Source organism: Marmota monax, unplaced genomic scaffold (assembly GCF_021218885.2).
Source record: "Marmota monax isolate L192 unplaced genomic scaffold, Marmota_monax_Labrador192_F-V1.1 WCK01_AAM20220418_F8-fsc00003, whole genome shotgun sequence".
Classification (NCBI taxonomy): Eukaryota; Metazoa; Chordata; class Mammalia; order Rodentia; family Sciuridae; genus Marmota; species Marmota monax.
Window position 1 is genome coordinate 33,978,582 of NW_026694084.1, and position 16,982 is coordinate 33,995,563.

The following is a 16,982-nucleotide window of genomic DNA, read 5'->3' on the forward strand; positions in this document are numbered from 1 at the left end:
CTGAAACCATGAGCCAAAATAAACTTTTCCTCCTCTACATTGTTCTTGTCAGGTCTTTTGGTCACAGTGGCAAAAAAGCTGACTAAAACAATATTCAATCTTGGAAGGCTGTAGATCACAGGGGCTGAGTCAGAAGGCTCAGCCAGGTCTGCAAAGAGATGAAAGTAATGGTCCTCACTGTCAGAAGCAAGTTATTTATTTCATGTAAAGCACTTAGCATAGTTCCTGGCAAATGAATGTACTCGATAAACATTAGTCTTTTCTATGATTTTTATTAATGAATTTGCTACTTTCACTAAGATGGTGTTTATAAAGTTGTTCATTACAATAGAAATCAGAAACAAATTAAAATTCCCACAGTGGGGAAAGAGCATAGTAGTGTTCTGAAAAACTTTGTTTAATGACTATTTTTAATTTTAAAGACCCTGCTTTACTACCAAGGAGCTATGAGATTCCGAGCAAGTCAATTCTTTTCTCTGTTCTGTTTCCTTGTCTCAGAAATGAAGGGTTTCTGCTCAGTAACTCAGAAGTTCTCTCCAGATTTAAAGTTGTATAGTCCTAAGGTTCTAAATAAATTATAATCATTGATATTAAGGATAACATGTAAGTATATAGGGAAAAGGTAGAAAGATGAAAAAGTGTAATTTCTTATAAATTAACATTTCCAATCTTCATTAATCCTACTCTGGACTAAAGAAGACTTTTTCCATAAATTATCCCCTCTCAACATTATTCACCATCTCTCTCCAGACCTAGGTTCACGACAGCAGAGATTTAGTCTGATTTGTTCTCTGATGCATTCCTAACCCCTAAAACAAAACCCGGTACATAGCAGGAACCCAGTTAACATCTATCGATTGAAAAAGTGTGAATATTACATTAAAAGAGCAAAGTACAAAACGGTCTGTATAACTGAGTAGCATCCATATACAATACATATTCATATGGGGAAACGGCAGAAAGGATCAGAGAAGTTAAAACTCAATGATAATAGGGTGAGAGCACAAATGAAATATGTTCTTTTCTAATGTTTTGAACATTTGAGACCCTGTCTCAAAACAAAAAGTAAAAATGAGGCTGGGGTTGTGCCTTGGGTTGAATCCCTGATACCAAAAAAAACCCCCCAAAAACAAACAAACAAACAACAACAAACAGACAAAAAAAAAAAAAAAAACAAGAAAAAGAAAAGCATCAGAAGTAGCCAAAGGAGATGAAGAACATAAAGAAGGACAGGAGGCACTCAAAGAAAGAAGACTGTGGCTGGTGGCTGTTACTATATTAATGTCAACAGAATCACAGGGGCAGAAAGAAGACTAGGTAATATCATGTCAATAAGGAAAAGCCAGTTTACCTTGAACTTTGATTTATAAGCTAATAGCTATTAAACTATTCCCAGGTGGATATAAATTTCCCCATTAGCTGCTTCAATCAATAGAAGCTTTGGTGAGTTTGAGAACAAAGGGGCATTCCGGGCTGGTACATGTTACTGTTCTCACCAGTCCAAAGTTTTGTGTGTGTGTGTGTGTGTGTGTCCTGGGGACTGAGCCCAGGGCTGCTTTACCACTGAGCTCCATCTCCAGTCCTTTCATTTTTTTATTGTGTGACAGGGTCTCAAGTTGTTGAGGGTCTCACTAAGTTGCTGAGGTTGGCCTAGAACTGTAATCCTCCAGCCTCAGCCTCCAGAGTTACTGGGATTATAGGCATGTGCCATGGGCCCAGAGTCTTCTATTGCTCTAGATACAAGAAAAATGCATCTTGGCCACATACTAAGGCTAACTGATGTGCCACCAACATCATTACCCAATTAGTCAACCATTCTATCCTTTGTCACATGGGGAAGTAGGATGTTCCTTCCTACTTTGGGAGGAAAGAGGAGACTGGATGGTAATAAGATGTCCAAGGAAAACCTTGTCCTGCATTTCACCACATCACAGGGACACTCATGCTGTTTGTGGGCTAAATCTTGACCCTTTCCTCTGTCCCCACTCTGCACTTGGGATCCTATGCTCCTCTTAACAGCCCCCACCCGCCTGCCTGGACTCTTTATCATGTCCAGCAATTGCCACTTTGAGCAAACCAGGTCAGATGCCCTGCTACGAGTATCTCAGAGCTTCTTGTTCACAGCACAGATCATCACGGTCATTAATGGTTATCTGTGCAGTCCCTGGAACACTGGGAGCTCCTCCAGGGCAGAGGCCATGCTGTTTTGCCTCTATTCCCCAGTGCAAGCACTGAGCCTAGCACAGTAACTGACATGAGGATGCACTCAGTACACAGTTGCAGCCAGTTAAGGAGATGGCATCTGTCCACTGCTCCTGAGTTAGCCCAGTCCTAGGGTTTTAACCCAACTCTGAATTCCAATATGGCTACAGCCCTGCAACCAAAGAATCAGATAAGCCACAACCCCTCAAAAGTAGTCTATATGATAAAGTCACTAGTTCTGTGACCTAGTATTTGAAATACAGAGCTTCAGACAGAACAATGGGGATAAGTCCAACATGAGCTGAAAGTGTAAAGAGCTTAGATTCTCACAGTGACTTTTTGAAGTGAGAAAGGAAAGATATTGCATAAGGTTTGAACAAAAAGGCAGTAGACGCCGCCATATGTACCAAGTTAAGAAGCTGAACTGGTTTAGGTAGCTTCCTCCCTAAAGTCCTGGAGTGACTTCATGGCAAAGCACAGGTTTAAGAAAAGGGTCACCTTTCCCAGGGTCTTGTATTGCTCAACCCATGGACCACAGAGAAGGTCTATGGTGCCCATTTCAGTATTTATTTAACATTTTTATACAAAAGGCCATTTGTATATCTGAGTGCCTGCGTCAGAATTTCTGAATGAATCACCTAATTTTAGAAATGGAAGGAATCTCAGAATTCACCTTCCATCCAATCTTTTACCCAGACAAAACCAGAGAGTGCTTAACCTTCTTCAAGAGCCCAGAGGAGTCTGCAAGAGCACAATCAATCCCCAGGCCTGGACCCTGAGCCCAAAGGGAAGCTCACAGGAGTTCACATCTACAACACACTGTCAGAAAACTGCTGAATTCATTTCCAAAGATCAGTCTGGGCCACTGGGGTATCAATGGAGTCCTGTGAAAACTCTACGAATAAGCAATGTGCAACATTCAGAATGGCCAGTGTTATTTTTCAGGGTAAAAGGGGGACAACTCAATTAGGACCCTTATGTAGTCTTCATTACACACAACTCTCTCCCATCACTAAAAAAATTGTGAGAAGCTATGTGTGCTACAGGAGGGGAAAACAAACAAACAAACAAGTAGACATGCACATTTCCCAGGTTCCCCCAGGCACCCACAGCAGTGGGGAATGGTGTCACCTGCAGTGATACTAACTGCTTACAGAGTTCCTGTAAATACAACTTGCTGCTGGTGTGTCTTTGCCCAAGCTGTTTGTTCTGCTAGGAACAACTTCCCTAGCACTCCTGGCTTTCTGCCAAGCCCCTACCTACACGTGGAGCCACAGGTCAGAGACCTCTATGCTGTTGAATAAGCATTTCAATGTAACTTAGTTTCTCTTTCCACCTCATGGTAACTTGCTGCAGTCCCATTTACCCTCTGCAATCCTCCCGGGGTGCCCACCATACTAGCCATGCTGTGAGGTTTGCATAACACTGTATCCATTGAGAAAAGTGCTACAAAAACACAGGTAATAATTCATTAATTCATTTAAACTGATTCTTTGAGACACATGCACAGTGGTTTTGATGGCTGAATCCACCAACCCAAGATTAATAGCCTGGTTTACTACATCCACTCTTTTCTCTTTCCAAGCCACAAAGCAAAATAAACTCACCCTCAATTTATAACTTCACAAAATATGCTGACTCCTGAATCTGCTGTGGTTCTTAAATGGATGGTTGTAGCCATCAGGATGGGACAGGTTATGCTATGACAACAAAGACACCTAAATCTCAGCCTAAGGATAAACATAGTGGTCCCTCTAGGGTCAATATGATAAAGCCCAGCAACCTCCTCTTTCTGGTCTTTTTCTGACAATCTGAGCCAGCCAACTCCGTGCTGACATTGGAAAGGTATGGCCCCTTTCTTTCCTCTCCATCTACCTACAAAGCACAGTAAAGACTAGATCTGAGACTATTTGTAAAACAGTCATGACACAACTCTCTCCCATCACTAAAAAAATTGTGAGAAGCTATGTGTGCTACAGGAGGGGAAAACAAACAAACAAACAAGTAGACATGCACATTTCCCAGGTTCCCCCAGGCACCTACAGCAGCAGGCACCTACATGCACAGAGGCAGCAGCCACTGTAGTGGCTCCTGTCCCTCTCACTACCATTATCCCACTCCTCTTCAAATAATAATGATACTATTATATTTCTCATGTGACAGTGTTTTCTGAATCATGAATCAGCTGAAACACTTAAAGACAACTAATGCTTGTCTCCACCCCATTCCCAGAATTTCGTTAATTAATTCATCTAGTGTGTGGTCTTGGGAATTTTTAAATATCACTAGGTGATTCTAATCTGCAGACAATTTGGGAACTACTGTCATAGAGAATGAAGCAACATATTCTCCCCACCCCTCCCTCCCTCTCTCTCTCTCTCTCTCTCTCTCTCACACACACACACACACACACACACACACACCCAATGACCTCTCCCAGGTTCCATAATCTTGTTCCCTCTATGGCAGCAGTGGTTACATCAGTTAGGATAGCAAGATTTTGCTGTGGTGATGCTCGAGGGTCACAATGAGCCCAGCAACCCTAACTTTCCAGTCTTTAACTGCCATTTAAAAACAGATTTTAGCCCTCAGGCCTTTCTTGTATTATTTGGGCGAGGGGGTACTGGGGATTGAACCTAGGGATACTGTATCACTGAGCTACACCCTCAGTCCTTTTTATTTGTTGAGACCCAGTCTCACTAAGTTGCAGAGGCTGGCCTCCAACTTGTGATCCTCCTGTCTCAGACTCCCAAATAGCTGGTATTACAGGCCTGTGCCTCCACACCCAGCTATTTACTTTTTTACTTCCTACCTTTCCTAGGTCCAGTTGAACAAGTTTGCCAGGCCTGGAGTAAATCAGAACCCCAAAATCATACTGATGTGAACAAACAGAGGTGAAATTTGGTTGGAGGAGGGCAACTAGAGGCTACTACTGAAGAAGACTGCACTTTGCCCCACTCTAAGACCCAAAGCACAGTAGACAACTTAATAAAATGTGGATAGGTAAATTAATTATCATTAGTAATAATCTGAAAAAAAATGAAAAACAGAAGAACTCAAAAATCACAGCACCTAAGCTGAAAAGTTTATTTGTCAACTGGTCCCAGCCGTCATTTGGATTTCCCCATCTCTGTTTAATTTCTTCCAGGGAGAAATTATGTTTTCTGGGAGAGAAGCGAGTGAGGAATGGAGGAGCACCCTTTCACCTGACAGAGGAAGTGCAGGTCACATGTGCTGGATGCAGACGCAGTGGCAACATATTCTGCCACCAGCACACAACTTTCAGCACATCATCTATCTGCCCTGTGGGATTTTACGTCTCTGCAGAGTCTGGAGAAAACCAGAAAACCTAGCTTGTTTGTCCTCATTTTAGCATTTTAAGAATCAGACTAGCTTTATGTAAACTCTTTGCAAGGGGAAATAAAAAAAGGTGATCTGTTTTTCGAAGGCACAAGCTAACTTGGGCCCAGGGGAAAGAAGCGTTATATATAATTACATAATAGTTACTCTACTGCCTTAAAAGCTAATGGCAGCCTCAGGCAGAAAAGTCAAAAGGAGAGAGAAGCCATTTTTATAAAAGTATCTAATGCAACCATCTCTTGTGAGCATTGTTTGTTGACAATGGTTCTGCTTTTCTTAGAAGCTCATTCAATTACCCACTGCCTACCTAAACCTGAGAGAGGAGTTTTCCTCCCGTCCATAGCTGGTTAAAGAAAAAGAGCAGGCAGGATTTCCCTAGTAAAATCTTAAAATGAAAAGCAGTAACTATTCCCAAGGTCCTGCTTATCATGGAAGTCATTAGACAAATCTTTTCAGGATCTCTATTAACAATCTATTTTCTCAACAACCATCCCAGAGACACCTCTCTCCAGCTTCCTAGGAGGGGGGCTGCCAGCAGCAGCCTGACCTCTCTAAACTTGTTTCCTCATCTGTCAAATGGAAACAGCCACCTACTTGACAGGGATGCTATTAGAACTAAGAGGGCAAATACATGAAAGTGCCTAGCATTCCAGGAATGTAACGTTCGTGTACTAAGAAGGTGAGTGTCCTATGAAAAGAGAAAACGCCTTACCTTGTTTGCTGGTCCCAGCACGTCCAACCACCACCGAGAGGTTGTCACAGCCTCTGTCAACATCTACTCCCTTCCCCACATCAACCAGTATCCCTCAGTCAGGACAACTTCACCTCCTGTTCTGGAGGTAGATCCTGAATGATCTAAACCAATCAGTGCTACCCCATCGTTCACCATCATTGGTTGAGGGATAGACACATGCCCTGAGATGGTCCAATCATAGCGAAGCTCAGAAATATTGTTCAGTGTCTCTGGGGAGAGATGGTAGCTCTTTCCTGTAGGGATGCCATAAAGCCATAAAAGAAGGGCATCTGATAACAAAACCAAAAGGCAAAAGAGGCTGTCACCTGGCACCCAGAAAGCACCCAGTGAAAAGTCCTGAGTAAACGAGTGAAGATGAGTGAGTGGACATACAACCAGTGATAAAATCGAGATTCTCAGACCAGAACTCGAGGGAAACCCTAATATTGAGTAGCCTCCTGGCTATGCAGCAGTTAAATCACAGACTAGAAAGGGAGAGGGCTCTGAGCCTCAGGCAGACCCGAAGACTGAATTCTAACCCTATCAGTGCCTAGGTCTTGGACCTCAAGCGGATTCCTGAATTCTCTGAGCCACAGTTTTTTTTTGTTTTTTTTTTCTCTGACAAACACAATTATCAAAATGAAGTAAGAGGGTTGGGGATACAGCTCAGTTGGTGGAGTGCTTGCCTTACATGCACAAGGCCATGCGTTCAATCCCCAGCACCACACACACAATTAAATAAGAATGTTTTAAAATGCAACTCTAGAGAAGAAAGATTGGAAGTCTACATATCAAAATATTAATAGCAATTAGCGCTAGGTGGTAAAATTTTCATTTTTCTCTTTCTTGGGCATTTTTTGGATTTTCTACACTCAACGTGAATTGACTGTCTAATAAAAATAAAAGTGAGGTGATAAGATTAAAGTCTCTAACCAGCGCCTCTGCCATGAAGTAGGAAGATGACAAACGTTCCTTCTCCACGAATGCCCTTCAGACATCTGGAATCAGCTACCACATATCCGTCTCCTGCTTCTTGCTAAATATTTCCACTAATTCAATGACTTGATTTCAGGGCTCCCTTCTATCTCTCCTCTCTGTAAAGGCTCCATCTGTTAAAACCCCACTTGGAGTATTGTGTGACCAGCTCACAGAATCAGCAGCAAGCTCCCGGTTGCTCATTCATCTGTTAATTCATTCATCGAGTAAACACTGATTAAAAACCTACTCTATTGGACCTCCTTTCTTTTGCCTACCCACCATTCACAAATGGTTCCTGGACTGGCTTGGGTTACACCCGGCTCCCCTTTCTCAGTCCTTGTGCCCCAGGACGTGTAGACCCCAGCCTAGCTTCTTTGAGGGGTAGACAATTGATCCAAGAAGGCCAACCAGAGAATCTCACCACAGCGATTGGTTCAGGGATGTGCATGTTACCCAAAAAAGACCAATCAAAAACAGCGACACTCGGATCTGAGACTTTGGTTGAACTATTGGGAAAGTGGAACTGCTGGAATTGCTAACAGCCCTCTTATACCACAATCCAAAAACAAAATCTAGGCAGCACTGAGAGATGGTGAAAAACTGGGTAAAGCTCAGTAATAACCGTTTAAGCCTTGGGTTTTCCATGCCTTAAATTCCATCTCTAGATTTTTTCAATTAAATAAACCAACAAAATTCCTCTTCTACAGAAACCAGTTCGGGTTGGGGTTCTGTTTGGAGATGGAAAGAATCCTGACTCATGAAACCTGAAAGGCTGCGACATGCTCTACGCTGGCTACCCACAGATGAGGCCAGATAAGCCCCACCAGCCTCCCAGACCCTGGCTGTCTGATACAGAGACAGCCACACACCACGGCCAGCATGTGAGGCCAGTGGAGTAATCACTCTAATTAAAATCCACAGAGTGCAGCAGGAGCACAGGAAGGGGCATGAGGAAGGCCTCCCAGGGCATACTCTCCACCGCTGCTCAGACACCGAAGACAGAATCTGGGAGAGTCAGATACCACTGCAGATTCACATTCACCTTCCGGTAAACTAAAACCTCGGCATCCCCTGCGGCAGAGCGGGCAATGAAACTTCAGCACAAAATAACTGTCTGGAGCCCAGCAAAGTGCTAAGGTCAAACGAGCCCCACTTTGGAGAACTTCATGGGATTGTTACAGACGACACGACACCAGTAACAGACCCCTCAGCTTCTGTGGGGCTGCTTCTCGTCTTTCCCATTTTCCTGCCCACTTGGACTATTGTGATCAAACTAGAGCATCATCATAAAAACAGCCCTTCCAGATGAATGACCCACTTCCTGAGTTTATGTCCAAATGACAACAGGAGAGAGGGCAGGAGGAGACCTGTGTTCTAGAAAACACTTGGTGGTGGATGGGCATGTGGCCTACCGTGGACAACAAGAGCAACAATACAAGCTCTTCTGGGAACATCTATTTTCTCTGGAAAAGTCCTAAAGGTCACTCTTTTTCCGTGAATGGAAGTTAATTGTCTCTGGGAACTTTGACGATGCATCCTCAACAGAACTGGGAAGATAAAAACTAAGTCAGAGAAGGGGGACACTGCAGGACAGATTCTCCTTGCTTCTTGTTTTCTGAACACACTGGAGGTTCATTTGTTCCAGAAAGAGCTCCAACTTTCCAGAGCAAAGAATCTTACAGTTGGAAGAATTAATAGTGACGGAATCCCTTGCATGTGGTTCCAGGGGAGGTGCCAAGACCAGTGGCAGGAGGTAGGGAGGCTTGAGATGCCTTCTGGATACCTCAGATTGCTAACGGCAGCTGTAGTGGCACCCCCTCCCCCACAGAAAATCTTAACTGAGCTTCTCCAGAAATCTTCACCATAACTGATTTTAGGACTATCAGCAAAAGAGTCTCTACAGAAGAGTTCAATGCAGCAGGTAAACTTCCTGTTTTCCTGTGGCTCTATTACTTGGCCACTGGCTGGGCAAGAAATCAGCACTCCAGGTGCTGGATGCCCCTTCACTTGATTTGCACAAACATTATCCAGTATAGTCGTTTGTAGAAGTGTGTTTGCAAGTGCAAAAATTGATTAAAAAAAAAAAAAGTCAGAACCTTTAACAAGGCCTCTGGCCTTGAGCTGGGGCTTCACAGAGATGTCTACATTTCTAAGATAAAAGAAGTTACCAATTGGGCCCCCCGGTAACGGCTGGAAGGGGAGGAAAGAAAGGGGGAGAAGCAGCTCCCCACTTCTCAGGTGTTGCCCTTGAAGGGTTAAGTTGCCCTGAACAGTGAAAGGAAAAGCTGCTTTTATGTGAACTTCTTCAGACTCTGAACTTCTGAGCCCCTCTCCTTACATGCTGGGTATAAAGTTCTGAAACTACCTGAACTCGGGGTTCAGGGGATTCATTGATTACAGCGAAAGCTGTGCCCTCTGAACCTGGCTGCAGCCAAATAAAACGGTTTCCTGCTGTCTTGGGTGCCTTGCCCATCCCCTACAACACAGCCACATCACCTTTGCTTCTGAAACTCCCCCAGGACATTCTGGAACTGCACTTCCTCTGCTCACATCCCAGGACCTTGCATAACTACTTTCTTCCCATCTCCTTGAAAATGAAGTCCACCATTATTGCTCATCAGCCAGGCAACGAAGAAACCTACAGCCCTTTGGGCGACTGAAGACTAAGCCAGACAGCACAGGGATGTGCCGGGGGCTTGGCCCCAGCTCACTAAATGCCGGTTTCCCATTGTGGGTTAGAGGCTCCACCAAGAAGCCCTGCTAGCCCCCTCTAAAGAAGGAAGGGCTTTCATGGTAAAGACCCCCAACCAAGCAATTTTAACCAATTTAGTTTTAATGCAAAAACTACTATATGCTTTAAAAAACACACACATACACACCAAAAAAAAAAAAAAACTTCCAAAATAAAATGTGCCAAGCCTTTGGTTCAAGCCCCAGTACTGGGAAAATAAATGTCCCCCCCCTCCAAAAAAAAAAGATGTATAGTCAGAAGACTTCTGTCCACCTCAGTCCCATAATCCCCTTTCCTTTCTCTAGGAAGTGTGAGGTCCCCCAAACACCTTTCTTTCTTTTTTAAGTCTCTTTCCATCTATAGTCTAGGCATAATCAACCATGTGTCTGTGTCTGTGTGGGGTGAGGTGTGTAAAAGCACTTATACCCCTCTTTTTGCACATATGACCGCATACCACACATCCTTTTCTATACATTAACTTTTTTTTTTAAACTGGGAATTGAACCCACAGGCACTTTACCACTGAGCCATATTCCCAGCCCATTTTATTATTTTTTTTTTATTTTGAGTCAGAGTCTCACTAAGTTGCTTAGGGCCTCGCTAATTTGCTGAGGCTGGCCTCACACTTGGCAATCCTCCTGCCTTAGCCTTCCAAGTCACTGGGAATACAGAAGTGTGCCACGACATCAGCTATACATTGACTTTTTTTTTTTTTTTTTAGCTTAAGTGCATATCCTGGAAACCATTCATTCTTCACATATAGGACACTAACTACTTTGAACATAGCACAGCATTCTACTTTAATGATATATATTTAGTCAATTCTCTACTGATGTCTATTTAAGTTGCTCCCAGAGTCTCACTCTTCCAGATGATGAATAAACATCACACACACCTTCACCCACGTGATAACTAAGAAAAATCATAAGATATAAGGTCATACGATCCTTGATATAGCACTGCACAGTCAGAGGGTACATGCACTTACCATGTTGGCAGATTGTGCCAAATTGCTCTTCAAAGAGGTTGTACTGATTTTCACACTCACCAGTAGCATAAGAAATATGCCAGTTGCTCTGCCCACATTCAAAAAACAGCTTTTTGTTTTGTTTTTAAATACAAGGGAAGAAAGGAGAGCACTGCTCCTCCTCTCTTGTTCCATTGTCTCTTCTAGTCCCTGAGAACCACAAATGAGAGCTTAAAATCCAGTGGCTGTGAGCGCCAGTGGTATGAGCTCACACTGGCTCAAGAGACCTGCCTGCTCATTTCTTCCCAACCCCAAGTACAGCAACATCTTCTTGTGGAAGTATGGACACCACAGGAATCAGCAACTGCTACTGATCAGGACTTTTTCCCCAGAGAGCCTGCTTCGAATATTTACCAGCATATTAATGCATACTACAGGGGAAACTGAGGCTATACCACCCTTCACTGAGTATTCTGCCTTTGATGCTGACCTGGTTACAAATTACTTTTTTAAAAAAATATTTTTTAGTTGTAGATGGACACAATACCTTTATTTACTTATTTTTATGTGGTGCTGAAGATCAAACCCAGTGCCTCACATGTGCCAGGCAAGTGCTCTATCAATGAGTCATAATCCCAGTGACCCCCCCCGCCCCCCACCTGGTTACAAATTCTTAAAACTTAATGACAGGAAGAAACCTCAAAGGCCATCTAACCCCTATGTTTTCTATACCACCTCTCCGTTAGTCCCTGTACGTAGACTTAAGTAGTATCCTCTATGCTTCTTTTCTATCCTTTCATATTTCCATCTCTTTATTATTTACTGCTGATTTCCTGCTGATTTCTTGTGGTGTAGTGATTGCAAGTGCAGGCTCAAGGCTACATTAAACAGTCCAGCTCTATCACTTATCTTGGGCAAGTGCCGTAATTTCCTCATCTATAAAACAGATGATAATGACACTGCCTCCTCATAATTTTGTACTTAGGATTGAGTAAAGTATGCAGAATGATATCTGGCACATACTATATACTTAATAAAAGTTAACTGTTAATATTACCTTCCAGTTTACTAATTCTCTCTTTAGCTATGTCTAGTCTTTCATTGAACTCTTTGGTTAGATTTTAATTATATTGTTTCTCACTTCAGTTTGGTTTCTTTTCTAATATTCTTTTTTTCACAACTCTTTACCTCTTTGGTATCATTATTCCTTTTTTATTTTTTTTGGCATTGCTGGGGATCGAACCCATGGTCTCATGTATGCAAGGCAAGTGCTCTACCACTGAATTACATCCCAATCCTTTTTATTTTTTAAGTTTTGAGACAGAGTCTCGCTAAATGCCAAGGCTGGCCTCAAACTGTGATCTCCTGCCTCCGTTTCCCAAGAAGCTGGGATTACAGGCATGCACCACCACACCCAGCTCACTGTTTTTCCTTAATTATTTTAAATATACTACTTTATAGTCTCTCTTAGAATGTTCTAATATTTCCAAGTTGGAATGCTTGGTTTCCTAATTTTTAGTTTTCAATTGTAGACTCATCTTCAGAAAAGTTAGTTTTTCCTGTGGGAGTTTCACTGGGTATAGATTATTCAAATATACCTATGGAGTGATTTTGTGTTGGTTTTAGGGGATTCTATAGTATTAGACCACTTACTAGGGTTAACTGCTCAGGTAGAAGGATCTCATATCTTATAAGTAATAAAGATATAGGTTCCACACCAGGTGTGGTGATGCACACCTGTAATCTCAGTGACTTGGGAGGAGGCAAGAAAATCATAAGTTCAAGATCAGCCTGGACAACATATCAAAGCTGTGTCTCAAAATAAAATAAAATAAAAAGGGCTGAAGATTTAGTTCAGTGGTAGGGTACTCACCTAGCAGGTACAAGTGTAAGTTCCTGGGTTCATACACACAAACACACACACACACATATCCATATACAAATATCCACATATATCCTACAACTACATATGGTTCAGTGCCAGGTTTTTAACTTCTCATTGCTGACATTTTTCAACTCAAGGTAAATTTCCAGGCAGTGGAATTTTTCTAGAGTCTTATCATGAAGAGATCAGACCTTCAAAGCTCCAGAGCATTTAATTATACCTTGAGCCCAGACCTCATTTCTAGACCCACTGGGTATTAAGACCTCAGCCTCCAGACTTGTGGGCCTCAACCTGGATGTAAAAGCCCCAGGAATGGTCACAGCTTTGGCCCACATGCAACCACTGGGCTTCCATTTCTCTCTTCATTTTTGACACTAGTGGATTTTCTTTTCTCTTAAGCTCCCCTGGATAGAATTCCTATATTTTCATCAACTCTGCATTTGTACCAGGAAAGATTCATGTAAATCAGCTTGGTCCCCCATTTCCCAGAAGGGTTCTAAGTCACCAAATCCAATATAAACACTTACCCACACTTGAGTTTTGTCTGCATTAAAACTGCATCTAGTTCGAGGATTAGGGTCTAAATATGAAAATTAAAGAGTCCAAAATCCTCCTGAAAGTCCCACAATAAGGTCTTGCATTGGAGACGGACAAACCATCTCTCATGAGGTCCAATGCTGCCAGTTCTTCCTCCAGCAGAATTTGGTTTCTTGGGTTGAGCACCATATGAAAGAGCTGGCTCGGATTTAGGGCCATGTTGTGGGATAATTACCATCTATAAATATGAAAAACACTCGGTGGCACAAGATGCTCACACTCTCAAATAACCGCGGGAAGAGAGATGAACAGAGGCCACAGCAGACCGTGGCCCCTATTCACACACACTCCAAGAGAGACACCCATCAGGTGGAATGACAGGGTCACCCACGCTGTCAAAGCGTTGTTTTTACTTGTACTTGGTTTTGTTTTTGTCGAGCAGGTATGTTTGGGTCTTGATAAATAAGAAACATGCATCTATGATGATAGAGTCAGAATCATGGTTATCTCTTAGGCAATATTAACCGCCAAGGGACATGGGGGACCTTCCTGGCAGGATGGGCGTACAGAACACCCTGGCTTAGGGGTGGCTAGAGGGCTGCAACATATTAAAAATTCCTCAAGCTGCGTGATTAAGTTTCGCGCGTTCTACAGGATGTATAGCTCCACTCAAATCCAAGTCGCATGCCCTAGCAGAGTGCCACCAGGCTTTCGGTCAAGCGTCTCCATTCTATGGTGAAGTCTCACCCAAGGCCAGCAGGCCAAATGGAGGGCAGTAAGAAGACTAGGTCAGAAGAGACAGGCCAGAAGTACCCGTCAGGCAGAGGGCACCCAGGCTCCAAGAGAGGCTCACAGAGCCTCGTGGTCTTCCACGAGGGCCTATGGTGTGACAAGACCACTGAGGTTGAAGACAGGCTCCACCCTGTCCTAACACAGTGACCTTGGGCAAGGGACTTTCCTTCTTCGAACCTCAACTTTGTAGGGCTGCTCTTAGGCTCAGTTCCTGTACAGTGCTTAGCACAGAGTCTACATCCAGAAAAAAATGCATAAGTATGACCTACTACTCTCAATATGGATAATAGGAAGGCTGGAAATGTCACCTTCCCTCCAAAATCATCGTTATTTAGAATAAAAATCGGATCTGATAATCACAAGAGAGATCCACAGAGCAAATGGAAGAAGGTGTGTGTTCTGACTTGAAGAGGCAGAGGCTTTTGCTGCTGCTGAACTCACACCCACCCCCAGGCCACAGCCACCGCTTTAACTCCTCCTCGGTGAAGTGATGAAGAGCACAGGCTTGGAGGCCACAAGGCCACGGTCACATCCCAAGTCTGTTACTTACCAACGTGGTAACCTTGAACGAATGACTCCAACTCCGGGCCTCAGTGCCTTCTCCTGTAAAAGAGTTACAGAGGATTAATCAAGTTACAACGCACACGGCTCCCAGTAAGTTCTGGTCACTGTTCCTTTTCCCTAAACCGGATACATTGGGAATAACAAGTCCAAGTAGCATTTTACAGACTGTTACGGGGTTCTTTCACACTAGTTTCATGTAATACTCAAAACAATCAGGGGTATTACAAATAAAGAAATGATGATTCAGAGAAGTTAAGCAAGTTGCTAAAGGTTGCACAACAAGAGCAGAGACCCAGACCAAACTCCTACCACTATAGGACAGTGTTGCCCCAGAGGCAGAGATGGGGGGGTCCGTCTGTCCTTTGAGATTACAAATTCTGAGACTGCAGCAGCATGTCCTGGTCCCAGCAGAAAGCTCAGCTCAACTTTGAACCAGTTTTAGCCTTTGTGCCCCTGAATCACTTCCTGTTTTAGTTTTCTACTTTGCAGAGAAAGGAGAGCAAACCTGTACATGACACCAGCTTTGTCACCCCCCAAATCTCTTGCAGCAGCAAACGTTTATGAATTAAAGAGAGTTTTCAGAAAAGCCAGAGTTAAACAACATCCCACTAGACGCATGCACCACACTGAGCCAGGAAAGCGGGGCAAAGCCTGCAGTAGCCGGAAGAACTGAAACACAGGCCTTTTCCTGGCCTCTATTTTGATTAAATGTGTGGTGGCCCTGGAGTTTCGTTTTGCTTTTCACTGGGTGCTGAAGCTACCGGAAGCCACTTAACCAGCGCATTCTATTCACAAAAGGTTGGGGGCCAGGTCTCACTGGCGTGGGAGCCACCGTCTGCTGGTGGTTTCTGCCACCTCTGCTGCTTTGCCAGCACCGTGCTTCTGCGGTTGCTGTCCTGGGGGCTGAATACTCCCTTAAAACAGCAGCCACCTGACCCGACCCCAGGGCTCAGGGGCCAGAGAAGAGCCACCTGCCGTGCTCACGAGCCGTGTCCTCAGATGGGTGCACATGCCATGGACATATCCGCACATGTATATCACATGTCACACACCACATGCCATTCATATGTAGCACACATCCCACACATGCCAGGAACCCCATCACACACGTACATGGATCACCATGAACACACATGCGCACACACCACAAACACGCCACACATGTATGTCACGCTACACGCATGCACACACACACGCCCCATCCCAGGACGATTCCTGATTCTCCTGATTCTCTTGATTCCTCTTGCTACAGACACGCGCCTGTCACTGTGAGGATGAGCTTTCCTTCTCTCTGCTACTTGGACTAGACTGACAAAATGGGAAATGGGGACAAATAGTTAACTTGGGAAAAATTTTAGAGCCTTCAGCAAAGTCCTAGAAATTAGAAAAAGCACACAAATCACAGAACTCCTGCCTTGCTTTGTTTTTAGGAACACTGAGAGAAAGCTGGCTTCTGTGCCACTTGGAAACAGACCCACGACACAAAGTGTGGCTCTGGAAGAAGCAGGGTGGGCATTTCAAAACAAGGGCACCTGTCTTTCCCTTACAAGATAGGGGCAGAGAGAACCTGGATGTGGCCCTAGAAACCACCTCCTGTCTCCTCGGCGGACTCCTACCGTGGGCTCCAGAGCTGCCGGACTCCTAGCAAGTCCCCTCGCCTCTCTGAGCCCCACTGTCCTTTGCCCAGAGCAAGGACTCATGTTCACTCCACACACAGAGCTCCTGAGTGCCCTCTGTGTGCCACACTTGTGGCCCTGGAGTCCCCGCCACCCAGGAGCTCTCAGAGATCAGCCGGAGCAACCGCAGGTAGACAAGCAGTTACAACCCAGAAGGTCAGAAACCACCAGAAGGGTGAGGACAGGTGCACAGTGACCACAGAAGAGGGTAACCCATGAGCTCAGCAGGGGTGAACAGTGATGGAGAACTTCAGACAGACGGCCCCAGGGACATGGTGAAAGTGACGAAGAGACAAATTAGAATTGGCCAGAGGCAAGTGGAATGGAAGCAGCATTCGGGGTACCTGCACAGGTCACTCTGTCACCTGGTCAAGCACGGGAGGTGGAAACAGAAAAGACTGGATGTGCAGGAGGGTGGACATGCCAAGGGAACCAGGTGGCCCCCTAGGGCCCTTCCCAGCCTCAGAGCCGATTCTGTGGTCCTCCATAACCTGGGGCCTCTTCCCCCAGAACCCTGTCACTGGCATGCTGAAGGCTGGAGTCTGCTCTGGGGCACA

At 44.3% G+C, this 16,982-nt stretch overlaps 1 protein-coding gene across 7 annotated transcripts in view; it reads right to left on the reverse strand.

The window, feature by feature from the left end:
- The window catches only part of Cyrib (CYFIP related Rac1 interactor B), a 135,657-nt gene that overhangs the window by 88,287 nt on the left and 30,388 nt on the right, over positions 1-16,982 (reverse strand). For all 7 annotated transcript variants that reach the window (XM_046464656.2, XM_058585734.1, XM_058585731.1 and 4 more), the window contains one exon: positions 14,736-14,788. The gene's annotated coding sequence lies outside the window, so the exon portion shown is untranslated. Of the gene's footprint in view, positions 1-14,735; positions 14,789-16,982 lie in introns of those variants that run through there.